The sequence below is a fragment of the Orbicella faveolata genome, unplaced genomic scaffold (assembly GCF_042242905.1).
Source record: "Orbicella faveolata isolate gen_17 unplaced genomic scaffold, um_ofav_v1 contig_15, whole genome shotgun sequence".
Taxonomy (NCBI): domain Eukaryota; kingdom Metazoa; phylum Cnidaria; class Anthozoa; order Scleractinia; family Merulinidae; genus Orbicella; species Orbicella faveolata.
In genome coordinates, this window is record NW_028301542.1 from 7,464,554 (window position 1) to 7,483,095 (window position 18,542).

An 18,542-nucleotide genomic window follows, 5' to 3' on the forward strand; every position below is an offset into this window, starting at 1 on the left:
TGAAAAGTCATATTATGGAGGCTCAAGTTGCAACTGCCAATACTTGCCGGCACTTGAAGAGACTGAAAGAAAGCGCATGCGTCTGGGGCAGGCTTTGTAGTTTCCAACGGGAAAAGCTGAAAGTTCGTCCTTATTCTAGAAACGTTAAGACACTCAAGTTCATCCAGAATTAATTAATTTAAAGACTAACACGCAGTCTTGCATTCCTAATGTCAATTTAAAGACAAATTCTGTGTGTGAAAATTACGATCAACGACCACAGTAATGTTATAAACAAAAGATTACAAAAATGTGAGAAAGTAGGGTCGACTAGGCAAGTTTGTCATCTTAATTCTCTCAGGGAAATTTAATATCCTCAAAGTTTGGAAATGTTTTCTGTGAAAGTCGAGCCCCAAATTAAACGGACAAAACATGACCATTACTAAACAATTAAAACACTGCGAAAACTGATATTTTTACATTATAGTGACATCTCAAGCAAACATGTTATCAATACGTACAAATTGGTATCCAAATAGTGCTTAAATATTGTTGGTTCAAACGTCTACAAGCTGAAAGCTCGTTCAAATACATACGTGCTAACTAAAGATAAAAGCTGATACTTTCACACTATAGTGACATCTCAACCAAACATGTTATTAATACGCACAAACTCGTATTCAAATAGTGCCTAATTACCGTTCATTCAAGCGTCTATGAGCTTGAGGCTCGGTCAAATGCTTACGTGCTGACCTAAGATGAAAACGTATATAGAAATGAAGGGAAAAAACTATTTATAAAATGAAATAGGCCACTACCGAGTTGCATTTTGCCTCTGTAGCAGTTGATTGATTGATTGATAACTTTATTTATACGAAGTAAAATCTCTTCAGCACAACTTCAAGTATAAAATATCTAACGCTGCCTAGCTAAAAACTAACTAATAGTTAATATAAGAATAAAAACCGTACATGTATCACGTAGGAAAAACTTCTCTTTGAATAATTGGTGCGGGGCTTTAATGGAAAAGCCAGCTTATGCTAAGAATTCCTCAGTCAATATGAATAATATCATTTCGACATACGAATCGAGTTAAAAAAAAAAAAAAAAAAAATTAAGTCTTCTTGCGAAACCATTCATATGAAAAGGTGTTCCCGCTAGACGTTTATTTTCATGCAGATCAAACTCAATTTTATTCTAAAAGTTTTGCATGGAGGCTCTTTTTTAAAACAGGAGCACGAGGTAACTCGGAAATGGCCTATTAATACATTCGGTGAGACTGACATTAGAAATGCAAGAATGGTTGTTAGACTTAGCTTGACATTCTCCAAGCTTGACTTACATGTTGCTACAAATTTCTATCTTTCTATTTTGCTCATTAATAAAGAAGACCACCCTAAACACGTGTAGAAGCTGCGCATGCGCTGTTTTCAAGTTCAATACGTGCAGCCGGGTACGTCTTGGGAATTGTAAACAGTGCTTCAATAATACTTTTTTTGAATGATGCGATGTTCAATAATTACAAAATTAGGGCGACTTTTAGAGCACACAAAGCATCACATCCATTTCATGACTTTTTAACTTTTTCAAATAAGACTTACTAACTTCCGTTATTGTTAAATCTTAATTTCTTAAAAGTGGCCGATTTATTTCAAAGAATCAAGCCGTTTGTTGGAAGGAAAGTGGTTATTTCAGGTAACCCGGTGACCAGTAGTGAAAATATACGCAATGGAAGCTCAAGTTACAACTGCCAATACCTGTCAGCACTTGTGGAGACTAAAAATCATCGCATCCCACGTTGGTTTGTTTCGGGCGCGCTTCGTAATATTTACTTAACGAAAAATTTTCATCGAACAGAAAAAACCTCAAATTCGTCCTTACGCTAGAAACAGTTGGAAACAAAAAATGGCAAAAATGAGTAGAAGTAGGGTTGACTAGGCAAGTTTGTCATCTTTTCACGAGAGAGTTTAATATCCTTTTAATTCAAAACTGTTTTCAGTGAAAATCGAGTTCTAAAATAGATGGACAAAACGTAAGGATTAAATAAACACGTAAAACACTGCGAAAACTGATATTTTTTACATTATAGTGACATCTCAAGCAAACATGTTATTAACAAGCACAAATTGGTATCCAATTAACGTTTCATTATCGTTCCTTCAAACGCGGTGTGTGATCGAGAGGCTCGATCAAATACATACGTGCTGACTAAAGATGTAAAAGAATGTAATTAGAAAAACCTATTTATAAAATGAAGTAACCCACTTTCGAGTTGTCTTTTCCCTCTGCAACAAATCGATTCTTCGTGCAAAACCATTCATATGAAAATGTGTTCCGCCTAGCTGTTTATTTTCATGCAAATCAAACTCATAACCAATTTCATTACAAAGGTTTTGCATAAAATCTCGCTTTGTAAAAGAGGCACAACTCGAGAATGGCCTATTAATAAAATTCTGTAAGACTTACATTAGGAATGCAGGAATAGTAGTCGTTAGTCTTAGCCTGGCATTCTCCTGGCTGGCCTTTTACTTTTGTTAAAATTCATACCAGGAGAAAAACTTTTCAGTTATTCTCTATGGACGATTTTTTCTCTCATTTAAGAAGCCTACCCTAAACAAATGTAGACGCTACGCATGCGCTGTTTTTAAGTTCAATACGTACAGGTACGTCTTGGGAACTGTAAACTGAGCTTTAATACTTTTTTGAATGATGCGATGTTCAATAATTACACCATTAGGGCGGCTTTTAGCGCACACAAAGCATCAGATTAATTTCATGACTTTTTAACTTTTTCAAATAAGACTTATTAACTTCCGTTATTGCTAAGGTTTTTATTTTCGAATCTCAATTTCTTAAAAGTAACCGATTTATTTCGAAGAATTAACCCGTTTGGTAAAAGGAAAGTGGTTATTTCAGGTAACCCGATAACCAGAAGGAAAGTATATGTAATGGAAGCTCAAGTTACAACTGCCAATACCTGTCGGCACTTGGAGAAACTGAAAAACAGCGCATGCCCACACTGGTTTGTTTGGGGTATGCCTCGTAATATTTATCTAACGAAAAATTCATCGAGCAGGAAAAATTTAAAATTTGTCCTTACGCTAGAAACTTTAAAAGACTTAAGATCATCCAAAAGTAACGTCAAGACTAAAACTGAGCAGTCTTCCTTTCCTTATGTCAATTTTGACGCTAATGTAGTTTGTGAAACTTACGATCAAAGATTACAGTTGTAAACAAAAGATGGCAAAAATGAGTGGAAGTAGGGTCGACTAGACAAGTTTGTCATCTTCTCTCGAGAGAATTTAATAACCTTTTAGTTTAGAACTGTTTTCAGTGAAAATTGAGCTTCAAATTAGGGGGAGAAAACATAAGGATTAAGGACGTTCGCGGGAAACTTTTCCAGTCGATAGATCTTTTTTTAAATTTTTGCTGCAGTCAGATAATGAGTTACTTGTGCCAGAAATGCAAAAAAAAAAAAAAAAAAAAAAAAAAAAAAAAATTGGGGGTCACCAACTTCGTTTCAGAGATTAAGCGCGTGGAAAACTCCCCTGATTTTAAAGAATTGACGCACGTAATTCAGCATGGTCTGCAAGGGTTTATAGTTAAAAATATCAAAGGTGAGTCGACCGAGGCAAACGAACTTAGTCATATTTTGTAGAAGTGGGTTTGTTGAGTAAATAATTCTAGATTTTACCAACGTTTTTTCAAAACTTAACCCTTCTGGAGACATTTGAAACCGTCGCACAGGTAAACGAAGAACTAAAAAGAACGGAATTCGATGATGCATTTTGCAAAAAATTTAAACTTCTAGTCAATAGATTTTCTCCATTTTTTCGCTAAACGTGGAAAATCGGTAGAGAAAACGATCCATCAAAAGAAAAATGGGGGTCATCAAAGGTCCAAGATTGTTAAATCCAGGAGAAGCTACAGCAGTGGCCATCTGCCCTATCGTTGTTCGTTTCATTCCTTAGCGCGCGCGCTCATGCATGACATGGAGTGTGAATTTGCGTGATATTTTTACATTACAGAGACATCTCGAGCAAACATGTTATTAACACGCACAAATTGGTATCCAAATAACGCTTAATTATCGTTCTTTCAAAAACGGTCTGTGATCTAAAGGCTCGTTTAAATGCATATGTTATAGCTAAAAATGAAAAAGAATGTAGTCAGAAAAACATATTTATAAAATGAAATAACCCACTTTCGAGTTGCCTTTTCCCTCTGCAAAATATCGAGTGTCCATGCGAACCCACTCATATGAAAATGTGTTCCGTCTAGATGTTTATTTTCATGCAAAAAGAAGAAAAGAAAGATAGAAAGAAATTTAATTTCAAAAGTTTTACATAAAGACTTGTTTTGAAAAAGAGGCCCAAGGTAACTCGGAAATGGCCTAATAAAAAAATTCTGTAAGACCGACATCAAGAATGCAAGAATGGCTGTTAGTCTTAATTTAACATTCTCCTAGCTGGCCTTATACCTTTCTTAAATTTTTTATCATCGGCGCCCTTCCAGTTATTCTGTCTCGACAATTTCTTTTCTCATGAAAGAAGCCTCCTCTAAACAAAGGTAGAAGTTACGCTTGCGCCGTTTTCAAGTGCAATACGTGTAGGTACGTCTTGGGAACTGTGAGCTGAGCTTCGATAATTCTTGTTTTAGTGAGCCGATGTTCAATAATTACAAAATGAGGGCGGCTTTAGAGCACATATATCTATGTAAATATTCAATTTAGTGATAACAATGGGGTGACAGGCCTACGCAACTCCTAACCACGTGTAATAGCCGCTTTGAAAGTTTTGCTCGAGCTATATCTTTAAAGATCTGCCCTTTTGTATGGTATGATAGGGGAATCTTTGAATGTTTCGCTAAGCAATAATCCTGTGTTTTCAGGAGGACATTTCATCAGAGTAGAGCCGTTAGAGGTCATAGGCCTGTGTGATTTCCGCTGTTATCCCCATGTAATTTGTGGAGTTTGATACCTCTGTTTTTGCCACGTGCTAGGGTTTTTTTTTTTTTTTTTTTTTTTTGGCTCATTTGTACTGCAAGATATGCTTTAAGTTCTCTAAATATTAGCTCTGGAGGGACAAAGTTTGAAATATTCCCTGAACATGTTTGTTACATGCATGTTGTATTATTACACCGGGCCCAGCTGTTTGATTAACTGTTGCAAGTTATGCTGCTTCTTGACACGGGTGTCTTATTTATCTTTGTCCGGTTTCGCCAGAGATAGCTAAAAAGTCTGTCTTAGAGAGACGTTCTTATGTTTCTTGCATCAATTTCATCGAGCTTTTTGTTCTTCCAGTTTGTTCGTTCTGGCTCTGCAAATGTAGATGTTCACGCGCAGGTCTGTGGACTGATTTGCGTGTTGTTTATGATATTGTGTTGTTTTGTTCAGGCAAAAGCTCTGAATTTAGGAGTTCTTCTTATGATTGTTCATCCAGCTCTACGTTGTGGTCCTTATTGCTTTTATTTGCGATGTTGTCAGGTTAACTTGAGAGTGTTAATAGTCCCTCTTTTGTTAGGAGGCTCCTAGCCTTGTCGTTCAGGCATTACCGCGGTTTCGATCCTTCTGGATATTATTTTTTTATTATTATTTTTTTTGGTTATTATTTTTTTTTATAATAGTAGTTTTCTCTTAAGTAATTTCATGGCTAATGTTAGTCTTATACAGGAAAGTTACGATCAACGAGCACAGCTGTGCGCAAAATACTACAAGAAAGGCATAAACTAGGGAATACTGGGCCAGTTTGTCATCTGCTACTAAGGGAGTTATTGTTCCGCTTCGGGAATGTCCTGGGAATGTCCGCGGAGGCAGCCTGGCCGAGTGGCCATCGCGAGGACTCGCAATTCAGCGATCCCGGGTTCGAGTCCCGCTCTGACCACTACCTGGATTTGTTTTACGGTAGCCCCGAGTTCAAATCATCGGCCACGCTTGTAAATGGTCAAGTGGTTATGTTTAATTTGAATTATTTGTTTCAGTTATTTGCTTGGCCCCACTAGCCTTTGTGCTATAAACACTGCCGAGGGTAAATAAATGTTACATTCACATGTCTTTCTTGATTCAAATTGAACTCCAAGCTTTTCTTCAAGCCACTTGGCGAGCTTATAATTGTACGTTCCGGTTGCAGATAAAATGGGCCTTATACTTAACGTGGCTTTCTGAGTCTTAGGAAGACCATAGAGATGTGTAAGCCCGCAACTTTTCGGAGAGAGTGTATTTGCAATTTCCTCAATTTTTGCGCTCAATGGTCTTAAATTATATTGTGCGTTCAAGCCTCAATCCACCCAAGGCTCTCTTTAAAGCCCTGAATTGTTTAAAGAAACACGACGTCATCGTTATTACCAAATCAGGTAAAGGCTCGGGAGTCGTTATGATGGACAAAACTGAGTATATTCGCCTTCTGAGCGCTACTTCAGTTGACAACACTTCCAAATTTATTCACGTTGATGACAGGCGATCACCTAAACACTACCACCCCCTCCTTGCACTTCTCTACGCCTTTCTTAAGACCCATTATATCTGCCACCGGAACGTACCATTATAAGCTCGCCAAGTGGCTCGAAAAAAAGCTTAAACCACTTTTCATAAACGAGTACACAATTACCGATGCCTTTGATTTTGCTGATGAAATTCGCAACCTTTCTGTCAATGAAGATGATATTCTGGTCTCCTATGACGTTACAGCTCTCTTCACCAATGTGCCGTTGGATGAGACTACCAACAGCTTGGTCAACAAAGCCTTCGCGGATGATTGATTTAATAAAACCTATGGGCTTTATATGCAAAAAGATCAGCTTGTTAAATTACTTGAAATTGCCACAACCAGTCAACTTTTTCAGTTTGATGGTCAGTTGTACGAACAAATGGATGTAGTGGCCATGGGTTCCCCTCTTGGCCCCCTAATGGGAACGTCTTCATGTGCCACCTCAAAGAGAAACTCACACGCGATGGCTTGATGCCTCATCTGTAAAGAAGATACGTTGATGATACTCTTCTAAGAATGCCAAATACTGATGCTGCCACTATGTTTCTTACCACCCTAAATGGCCTACATCCCAGTCTAACGTTCACGATGGAGCCTCCTGTAGATGTTAAGATCAATTTCATCGGCATTGAAATCCTCGAGAATTGAACAAAACTCGAAACTCAAGTCTATAGAAAGTCAACCAATACTGGCTTGCTCTTATATTTTCATAATCATACTGACAAACGCTATAAAGACTCTTTATTAAAGACAATGCTGCATCGAGCTTATGCGCTATCTTCCACAACAGAGGCTTTTAATGAAGAATGCGCCAAATTGCGCTCCATTTTTAGCCGTCCTGATTACCCGTGGAGTCTTACAGATTCTGTTATTTCCTATTTTGATTCTCGAAACCCTTCAGTAAGCATAGCGGAGAGAAATACTGACGAGAGCAACATAGTCAGAATTAGTCTACCATTCAAAGATCAAGTTTCAGCTAACGCTGTTGAGGCAGTTGCGTGATCTTAGTAATAAGATTGGCCCTACTTTGCGGCCAGTTGCAGATTATATCGGCTACACAGCCAATCACCTTTTTCAACGTGTTGCTGAACACAAAAATTCGGCAATCCACACGCATTTTCATGAAGGGCATGCATGGTAGGAGCGATCTTTTGAACGTCAGAGCCATTTCAAGATTCTGAGAAAGTGCCAAGGCAAATTTGATTGTTTAGTGTTTGAAATGCTTTATATCAAGAAATTCAAACCTAACTTGAACCGAAACTTTTTGTTTAACTTGTAAACTATTTTTCACTCGGGTGGGCGAGTTGTCTCGCCATGGCAGGTAGGGTAACCCTGGCAGACGGAACAACTTTTCTTCATATAAACACTTTCGCTCGCCTCTCCGAGACAATTCTCGGCGTGGTAAGTGCCACAAGATGTCCAGATTTAGGATTTAAACCAGAATTCGAATCAAAGAAGTGAAAATCTCCGCAAATCCCACTTTCATCGAATGACCGAGGAAAACTCAAAGAAAAAGGGATATTTGCACATTTGATTATCTAATAAGGGTTATGAATAATCACGTAGTGTCGACTTTGACTCGGACTACAGGGACAATGTTTTTACATATAACCGCTCGATAAAGTTGCCTTGGGGAGAGGGTTATCTCGGGTACCCGAAACCATATAACTGGGACCTTAGAACATTTAGAACAATACGTTTAAAACAATAGGAATGTGCACGAAGTTTTCTTTTCCAGCAACTCACTAATATGATGCTTAAGCCAAGAAATTAGCAAGGATTGTTTTGTCAGTCTTGAATCCATCTTTTCTTGGCGACCAGTCTTTGGCTAATTGCTTAATTCAAATATACATCTATATTTTGTGAGTAGTTTATTGAAATTCGCTCTTCCCTGACCGATTTCCAAGAACAAAACAAGATGGATGTCTGGTGCTCGTTTAAAGGTGCGTTCCTTTCGCTCTGTTCAATCCGCTTCACAAAAACATTCCAGTTTGAGCCTGGAAACTTATTACTGAGGGGCTTACAAGTCTTTTGAGGCCAATTATTCTTCTGTGGGTTAATTTTCAAGGCCACGACGAGCCGCTTGAAATCACTAAAATTCGCTTCCTCGAAATTCTTAATTATGCACCCTTTTTCAATCGGCAAATTCGCTACCCGTTAAAACACCGAAACACCTAAGATTCTGACATTTCGAAAGAAGAAACGTCAGTGTAAAACCTGGTGTAAAAATGGTTTTCGGGCTTTTCATCAGCGCTAAGTACTAACGCTCTCAAAATCGTGATAATCACAACACTAACCTGCTAGAAACGAAAACAATAGGCAAGTGGCTGTGACCAGATAATCAAAAGGAACGTGAAAATGTCTTCTTGCATTTGATTTCCTCGGTATTTGGACTTAGACTATGGCAGAAAAGTCATCATTAGCTCACCTTCTGTAACATATTACGTTCAAATATTAAGTACTGGTGTATTCAGAATCATACACGATAACCATTGCGACACGTGGAGTTCGGCAAAGTACATCATCTTCTCAATGACATTCAACTAATGACTCCCCGATAATCCACCACATTCCTATCCCTTGTTCTTAAACAGCAATCCATAAAAGTAGCGAAGCCTTCCAGCAGTCAATGCCTTGCTTGCTAAAGCGAAATACTTACGTGCTGTTGTCCTCGCTCAGGCCGTACGCTAAAATGTAAATATGGCGTCCGATGTCGAATTGTCTGTCACGCAATGGTCAATTGACAGGATTCTGTCACGCGTTGCCAAAAATGGATAAAAGTATAATGAATAGAAAAATTTAATGAAACGTTCAAAGCAAACATTCGTTTTTTTTTTTTGTTTTTTTTTAAAGCCAAAAGGATCCAAACTTGACCCGAGAAATATCGCGCGGAAATTTCCCTCTCAGAGAAACTGCGTTTTTATATGTTTTGGGCTCTGCATGGGGAAGGGGAAAAGGGGGGGGGGGGGGGGGGGTTGGGATTACTCCCCTCTATGGGTTATCAGAGGTATGTGCGGGTGCGAAGGGTATGTTTTTTTTTTGTTTCTAGAGCTGTTTATGTCCGAGGTGTAAATTTTGACCACATGGGACTGAAATAGGGTTTGTTTTTCACTCTGGCTTGGCATTGAGTATTGGCATAGAATTATTTGCGCATCAACATTGGCAAATTTGTAGCCCTTCCCAAATGTTTACGCAGATGGGGCTTTTTTTTGGTTTGCTGCGGTCATATATCAGAGCCGCTTACTAATTTTATAGGTCTGAAAATTGGGTATCGATTTTTCCCCCTAGGGAGGGGGTTTTGGAGTTGTGTGACGTCTTGCATCTAACTATTTCATGTGAGAGATCAATGCCGAATGACATATCGTATACTGTCGTGATATGTACCTATTTTGTTGTATAGTCACAGTATTTATAGCTATTAACGAAATTCCCGGCAATTTCATCAGTGTCAGAAAATGATAGCGAGCTACAGAAGCGCAACGCCTCGGTACGTTTAGGCGAAAGTTGTCCCAAGTAGTTGAAAGTTGACTTTACATACAGTCATGTGTTGAAAGGGGAAACGGACTTCACGTTTACTTGCTAGTTCAAGCTAGCTGCAGCCCTGTAACGGATGACGTGCGATCAATTTGTGTTGGCTGCCGATGGGTGCCAAAAGGAGAAAAACTTCCGCGGACTTGACCGTAAATATTGATCTCGACCAAAGTGAATGTAGGCCATCGCAAGTCCCTACGTCTTCTAGCGACTCCTTTTGACTAATACTTCAGGTCTTCAGAAAAAAATAAATAAATAAATAAACGTTTCACGATGGAACTGATCTCACTCACCGCCAGAATCGACAAAGAATATCAGAGCGGATTCACAGCCACCTTAAATTTTCCAAAAATTTGAGGTGGTCCTGAATCTGCTTCCACCATTTTTTTTTACACTTATCAAAATTTTAAAACTTGACATACTGATTAGAATTCGATTTAAAAAAAAAAAAGTTACAGGAATCGTTCTTGAGTTACAAACCTATAAATCTAAAATTAAGGGTGTTTCAAATGGGTTATTCTTTTGCAGTAAGTAATCATTTACGTCACGAAAATGGCCACCACTTGTTTGATACAATTATTGCAGCATCGATGGGAGGCGGGTGTCCACATGCCGGATCGAGCGGTCCGAGTTTGAGCCCTGTTGTGTTGTGTTCTTGGACAGGACACTTTACTCTCTGCACGTAGGTGTATAAATGGGTACCGGCAAACGGGATAACCTTGAGATGGACTGGCATCCCATCCAGAGGGGCGTAGAAATACCCCCAGTCGCTTTTACACTATAGAAACCGGGAAAAGCTCCGGCCTGATGAGCCACTAGCTTCGTCTTCACACTTAACTGTACTTTACAACCAAAAACTAATCTTGATCCATTAAAGGAAAAATTCTGTAAAAATGCTGCAAAACGTTATGAGCTACATAAGTACCATACGAAAACAAACCATGCCACTGCGGGATTTATCTCGTTATAGAGATAAAATATTCTCAAAGAGCTGGAAGATTAAATTCGCGCCATGAAATGTCTCCGTCTTGTAAATATATTTTTTAACAATAAAATGACGTTAAAAGAGAAATATTTGTTTGTTCTCTGTACACTCAATAGGTGACATTTTTATCGCTCTTATCACTTCTAGCGTGGCGCGTGACACAAAGCACGTAATCGATAGCTTGCTTTACACCGCTATGTTACAAAAATAAGGCTACGTTCAAAGCAAACAATTCTTATTTTAAAGCCATGAGACCATACCTTTGCGACCATTCAAGCGGAAAGCCAAACGTGACCCGTAAAATATCTCAGCGCCAAAAATCGCACAAAAACTGCATAGATTGAATGGTTGTCTAACGAAAAGATATCGCACAATTCAATCATTGGCGATGCAAGTAAGTCAAACAAAGGCCTAGCCCCGATACAGTCGCAATAACGTTTAAAGGCTGGTTTCGATATGATCGCAGACGATCGCAGACGATTGCGAATCGCAAATCGCAGATCGCAGATGATCGCAAAGAGAGTTGTTTCCATATAATCGCAGACGATCGCAAGCGATCGCAGAGCCAACTGTTGCATACATTTCGGACAGCGGAACTGTCAAAATTACACGTGTGTTGTGCTGGCGGGAAATCGCAGCAAACAATATGGCGGACGTCGAGGAGGAAATTTTGCTGCACACAAATTTATTTCTTCTTTTAGTCAACCTAGTTTAAAATTCTCTTGGCACTGCATCTCGCCCCGATCCAGAAAGTAGCGTTTTCAATCGCTTCAGATAACGACCATACGCATTTCTTATGTTGCGGAATTTGACCTCCGCCTCAGCCGCCGATAAATTAAATTTCTCCCCGATTTTTTCCCAGCAGTTAGCCTTTTCGTTTTTGTCTTTGAAATCTTTACTGTTACGGTGGTAAACCCACTGATATCGCGCAACTTCCTCCATAAATTTCTCGTCACTAACGTTACCTTGTTCAACGCCAGCCATGTTTACAACAAATAAGCGGTTGCTTTGTTGCAAAGAAGCGTTGAATCATGGATCGGAATTCAAAATATTATGGGATACGTTTCGATCGGAGATCGCAGAACTTTGGTTTCCATATGATCGCACGATCGCAATTGATCGCAGACGATCGAGGCTAAAGAGGCTGTCTCTGTAAGAACCTATACAAACCTACAGTTGGAAGGAAAAGCTGGCAGTTTTAATGCTACCTGGGTTTCAAGGATCGCTAAAAGGACCAAAACTTTAATCTTGAAGCCAGGTAAGAGATTTACGGGAATTTATCGGAGCACTTTACGAATGCGAGTGTGTTAGTTACTCACTGGAATATTTTCAAAATGAATATTTACAAGACGGAGACACTTCATGGCGCGAATTTAATCTTCCAGCTCTTTGAGAATATTTTATCTCTATAACGAGATAAATCCCGCAGTGGCATGGTTTGTTTTCATATGGTACTTATGTAGCTCAGAACGTTTTGCAGCATTTTTACAGAATTTTTCCTTTAATGGATCAAGATTAGTTTTTGGTTGTAAAGTACAGTTAAGTGTGAAGACGAAGCTAGTGGCTCATCAGGCCGGAGCTTTTCCCGGTCTCTGTAAGAACCGACCACTGATTTTACTTCGATCGAAAATTCGATTTTTCTCATAAGCTGGGATTTCAAAGCCCTTACCTAGTCAATCACTAAAATGAGTTTTATTTCATTAAAAATTCCAATTGAAGTTTTCTAGGATAGATTGAAGTTCGGTCCGCTCGACACAAGTTTCATGCCCGCCGAAACTGGAAAAATAGCACATATTGCCGGCGCTCTAAAAAAAATAATATTCGCTCAAAAGTTCCAATTCCTTGTTTCAACTATACATATATCATAGCAGTTTATTTAGCCATGTTGCAATTATAATTCAATGTTGTTCCTTCAACGGTTAAAAGAAGATTTTCTACCCGTTAAATCGAGTTTTGAACCAAACGCGAAAATAGCTCTACTTTGAAGGCACGTTTTAAAAATGTGGCACCTGTTTGAAACTGCTGAACTACATGAATAGAAAGTGTAAATGTCCCTTAATTTAAAACAATAATAAAATTTGTCTGCCCACTAGGTTTTCAAAACTAACGACCGCTTAAAGTTCAGGACATTTTGAAAATATTCCAGTGAGTAACTAACACACTCGCATTCGTAAAGTGCTCCGATAAATTCCCGTAAATCTCTTACCTGGCTTCAAGATTAAAGTTTTGGTCCTTTTAGCGATCCTTGAAACCCAGGTAGCATTAAAACTGCCAGCTTTTCCTTCCAACTGTAGGCTTGTATACGCTCGACACAGCTGAGGAATGTATAAATCTACTTTATATACAAAAGGGTGCTTATTCGTTTTAAACAAGTTCACTTTTCACCACAACCCGTCAATCGTGAGTACTTCAATGCATATCACACTTTTTGTTACAAATTCTCTCTTTACATATCGAGCCACTCCTTTTTACATTATTTTCGGGTCTCATGTTTCAGCGCCGGAGTTCTGAGTTCAGAATGTGATATAATCCATATCCTACAACTACTCACATGCTCTTATTAAATCTTTCCATTCAGGTTTTGGCAACGCGTGACAAATTCCTATCAATTGACCAGTACGTGACAGAAAGTCCATATCGGACGCCATATTTACATTTCAGCATGCAGAATGAGCGAGGAGAACAGAACATAGGCTTTTCGCTTTAGCAAGCAAGGGACTGACGCTGGAAGGCTTCACTAGTTTTATGGATTGCTGTTTGAGAACAAGGGATAGGAATGTGGTGGATTATCGGGGAGTCATTAGTTGAATTTCATTGAGAAGATGATGTACTTTGCCGAACTCCACGCGTCGCAATGGTTATCCGTTATCGTCTAGGATTCTGAATACACCAGTACTTCATACTTGAACGTAACATCTTACAGAAGGTGAGCTAAACATGACTTTTCTGCCATAGTGTAAGTCCAAATACCTAGGAAATCAAATGCAAGAAGACATTTTCACGTTCCCTTTGATTATCTAGTCACAGCCACTTGCCTATTGTTTTCGTTTCTAGCAGGTTAGTGTTGTGATTATCACGATTTTGAGCGCGTTAGTACTCAGCGCTGATGAAAAGCCCGAAAATAATTTTTATACCAGGTTTTACACTGACGTTTCTTCTTTCGAAATGTCAGAAACCTAGGTGTTTCAGTGTTTTACCGGGTAGCGAATTTGCCGATTGAAAAAGGGTGCATAATTAAGAATTTTGAGGAAGCGAATTTTAGTGATTTCAAGCGGCTCGTCGTGGCCTTGAAAATTAACCCACAGAAGAATAATTGGCCTCAAAAGACTTGTAAGCCCCTCAGTAATAAGCTTACAGGTTCAAACTGGAGCGTTATTGTGATGCAGATTGAACAGAGCGAAGTTTATGATAAGGTATTAGTTACTGAATTTTGCGTGTTTTGACCAGATGTGGGACGGAAACGAATTTTTGATTTTTGGCGGGTTTAAAAACTATTTCAAGAAAAAAAAAAAAAAAAAAGAAAAAAAGAAAACTCACCAGGTTTCTAGGCTTACCATAGGCTATCTCTGGGAGGAATATGAAAAATTTTGATTTTCCATCATGTGCGACATATTTTCGATATGGCTCGGTCCTAGTGGACATTCCCTCTTAAATTGTTTCAATGTCAGTATCGAGACTTTGTCCATTTTCCGGATGTTTTTGACATATTTAATGAGGGAAAGGCAGTATTTTGTGTTTTTATTTATTTATTTATTTATTTATTTATTTTGCTTTGCAAAATTCTCGAACACTGTCAATTCTTTTAAAATTGGAGGTCTGCGGCAGGTCTTAAAGATCTACAGAAGTAATCCCCAGTTTGAGAGGCCTGGGAGCAAATGCTTTATAATCGATGTTTCTTTTGTAGCTGATATTCGACTCACTTCACTGTAGTTGTGTCGGGAGCTCGGTGGTCAGATCGCCGTCCATAAGATCGGTATGTCGATCGTGGGTTCGAATCCCGCTTGTGGCATGTGATTTTTCTGTTATTTGTTCTGTTGAATATAGATAGGCGTATCATAGTTCTAGCTCTCTCCCTCACAGCGTTTTTTAGTCAAAGTTTAGGGATTTTCGATTTTTCAAACCCAATTCAGTGACATCTTTTTTGCCTTTTTTCAAGTCAGTATATATCCTTTTTTTCCACAGGTTCGTTTATCTATATCGTTCAGTTTTTCTAATGTATTTTTGTTGAACTGTGTAAATTCTCGGCCCTTGAAAATCTCTACCAGTATTTTCCTAGAGTAGTTTTAAACAGCGATCGAAATGAATTCTGCCTCTTTGTTTTTTTGTTCTTGTTGTCTTGTTTGTTTTGGTTTTGGTTTTGGTTTTGGTTTTGGTTTGGTGTTCTTGTATTATTTCGTTTTTGTTTTGTTTCTTGTTTTGTTTGTTTTTGTTTTTGTTTTTTTCTGAGAGAAATGATTCTGTTCTCTTCCTTCGGTAGTTGTCGGTACCGATTCGTCTATTTTTTTTTTTTTGTTCGTTAATTCAATATCTTATTGTGAACTATGTGAAGTCTTGCACGGTGTTGTTTTGCACTTTTTTTAGTGAACACTTCACTATTGGGATGGTTTTGGGGGCTAACATTGGCTAAGGCACTATGAACTAAGGCACTATGAACTAAGGCCCTAAATTACTAAGGCGATAAGGTGTAAACTTTAATGCTTGTTTGATTAATGAATTTGAAATAGTTAATTAGTCTAGAGACAAGGAAGTAGTGGGGGTTGTGTGGGAAAACTACTTGCGTACTCCACGTAAACCATTTTCCAACTACGTAAGCTTTGTTTCTGTAACTGAAATAGTAGGGTCATAGTAGCATGCATAACTAAATTGCGATTGCAAAAACAAGAAATTCGAATTGCCCTCAAGTCAAAGTGTAACTTGTTTTTAATAGCTGGATACTTAACGTACTTTCAAGAAAAAGGATCGACAACTTTTGATTTTCATTAACACGCGAACGCAAATTATGTTCAGATTTCTTAATTTTCAGTCTTTGCGATCGGCCATTTTGGAAACCGTAGGGGCGAAAATCGTTTTTGTTGGTTTTCTCGAATTTAAAGCTCATCGAGCGCACAAAAAAAAAAAAAAAACTATATCGCATTTCATATCTACGCTGGACAAAACTGTTCTGGATAGACAAAAAATTAAAACAAGCAAAACGATGGAAATAATTTTTTGATTGTCTTAAATTTACTCTATTAAGTTCCACACATGGAAAATTATTTTCATATAGATCTCGCAAGGAAAACTTGTGTTACAGCTGATCTAAATTTGCGGACTGAATCACAAAATAACGGCAACTTGCGCCATTTCCGAGAGAAAATACGTCATGGTTTACATGAACATCGTAATGTCGGACTAGTGTTGCTGTGCCAAGAAAATCGTTATATGTTTGTGGATTTTTTCATGAATTTGACGAGAGGGCATGACGAATGAGCCATATTCCATCTTAATTGCACTACAATCATGTGATACATCGGCGGTTTAAAGAATCAAAGAGTCAAGCTGTGATGCTACCACTGAAGGGCTATAGGGCAAACCAAACAAAGTTATTTCTTGCTGTTGTGCAAGAAAATGCGAGAAAAATGCAAGCTCCGGGTAGAGTCAGGTCTGGGAACGTTTCTAAAAGCACAAATAGCAGTGTCTGAAGTTCTTGGCCGACAACACTTTAACACAGCACTTTTGGCTTGTACGAAACGTAAGCTAAAGGCAGCCATCTTCAAAACAGGTGAAAGACCGCTCTTGTGGCAAGAACAGTTTAAAGACTTCAAAGAAGATCTTTTTCTGAAGACAGTATCGTATTTCCGCAAATACGTTGTAAGTCTTTCTCATGCTTTCTTGTCAAATCTTGACGAAAATAGTCCACCAGCATGTCAAGAATTTCTTCGCAAAATAACACTCCAAATTTGACTCTTTTTTTTCTCAGAAATCACGTGATTTTGCACACCTTTGTGACTCAGTTACCCAATTTGTTCCAGGTGTAACGCAAGCCTTCCTGCGTCATGCTTATAAAAATAAGTTTCCATATGTCTAAATTAGTAAGGTTTAAGACAATCACAAAATTATATGTGTCACTTTGCTTCTTGTAACTTTGTTGTAAAACGTCGATCCATAACAGTTTTGTCCAGCGTACTACGTAAGGGTTACTTCTGCCGCCTCATTTTAATTTTACTCGATTTTTGTGTTCATATGAAAAGTTAATTTCCAGGGAAAATCCGGTACTTCTCATTGAGAAATTTCCTCTCTTGCAAGAGGTAAAAATATACTGATTTTCCTAGGAACGTTTTAGTATATTGCCATACTGTTGCTTGCAGTATAACAGGGTTGTGGCAACCAGAGGTTCGACTACATTTATTGACTTAACTAGACGCTCTAAGAGCGCTTACTCGGGCTTTGTACCATAGTATCAAATCGTACTTTACGAAAACGCGTATCTGACACAATAAAAACAAATTAAAGAATCAGGATATTTTAGCACAAGAGTTCCGCTTCGATATTTACTATTCAGGTTGCTTTGTTGAGTATCCTCCTCATCCTATCGCAAGTTATAAGTTTAATCCATTTTGGTTCAAGAATGAAGCACAGCTGTCTACGCATCGATGGAGAAGTTGTTTGCAAAGACTTTTCGAGGTCTTTTTACAACTTATGGCGATTACTTTGTACATGCTAGCAGAAATTGTACTGGTCGTGGCGATCCGAGTAAATTGTGTAGCTGAACATCTTTGCCGTGTTGCGATCTTAAACCCTTTTCAAGAGTCGTTTCTCCTTTGGAGAGCGAATAATCCCTTTCGAGAGAGACAAAACGAATCATGATAAACTCCTTCGCGAAAACAACAGTCCTGTGACTAGGCTCAAATTGCATTGCATATAATTTGCATAAACTTTCAAGTTGTGTATTTTGCGGATAACTTCCAAGAATTTGCGACCTTTAACGCAGTTCATGATGAAATATTTAAGCTACATATTTTTATTGAATCAAGGCAGTAGTATTTTTAAAAAGGACTCTCATTTACGAGGGAAGATGCGGCATTCTGTTTTGCTATTTATTTTGGTTTCATGCTCGTCTAGTTCATGTCACGCAACATGATTTTCTTTTGCAGTCAGACACAGTTTTCTAAATGAATTGGCGATTGCCAAGAGCGCTAAATATATTTAAAGTACTAGTGAAATAACTGCCTAAACTATCGTCAATGCAGATTTTCCTTAGGACTTGGCAAGAACATTGGTTCGTCAATAATCCCGCACAATTCCCCGCACAATCGAAGGTTTAGTTCTCCCGCACAATGTGCCTCCAAATTCACACGTTATTTTTTTTTCCTCCACCCTACTAAAAAGCCAACTAAGTTGGAGGTCAGATATTTAATTCAAGTCGCCGAAAGTCTTATCTTTACAACTTTGGAGATCGACATATTTTGCGCTGTGCAAGAAACAAGTCGTATGTTTTTAATTAGCTACGAGTCCAAAAACGTTTTTGTATTTACCTCGTTTTATTGCAATATGATTTGCTTTACTGCAATGTTCTAAATAAT

The 18,542-nt window shown here is 38.3% G+C and overlaps 1 pseudogene; it reads left to right on the forward strand.

Moving 5' to 3' along the window:
- The first annotated feature begins 6,426 nt into the window (after positions 1 to 6,426).
- Positions 6,427 to 7,605, forward strand: LOC149113332 (uncharacterized; annotated as a pseudogene).
- The last annotated feature ends 10,937 nt before the right edge of the window (positions 7,606 to 18,542 follow it).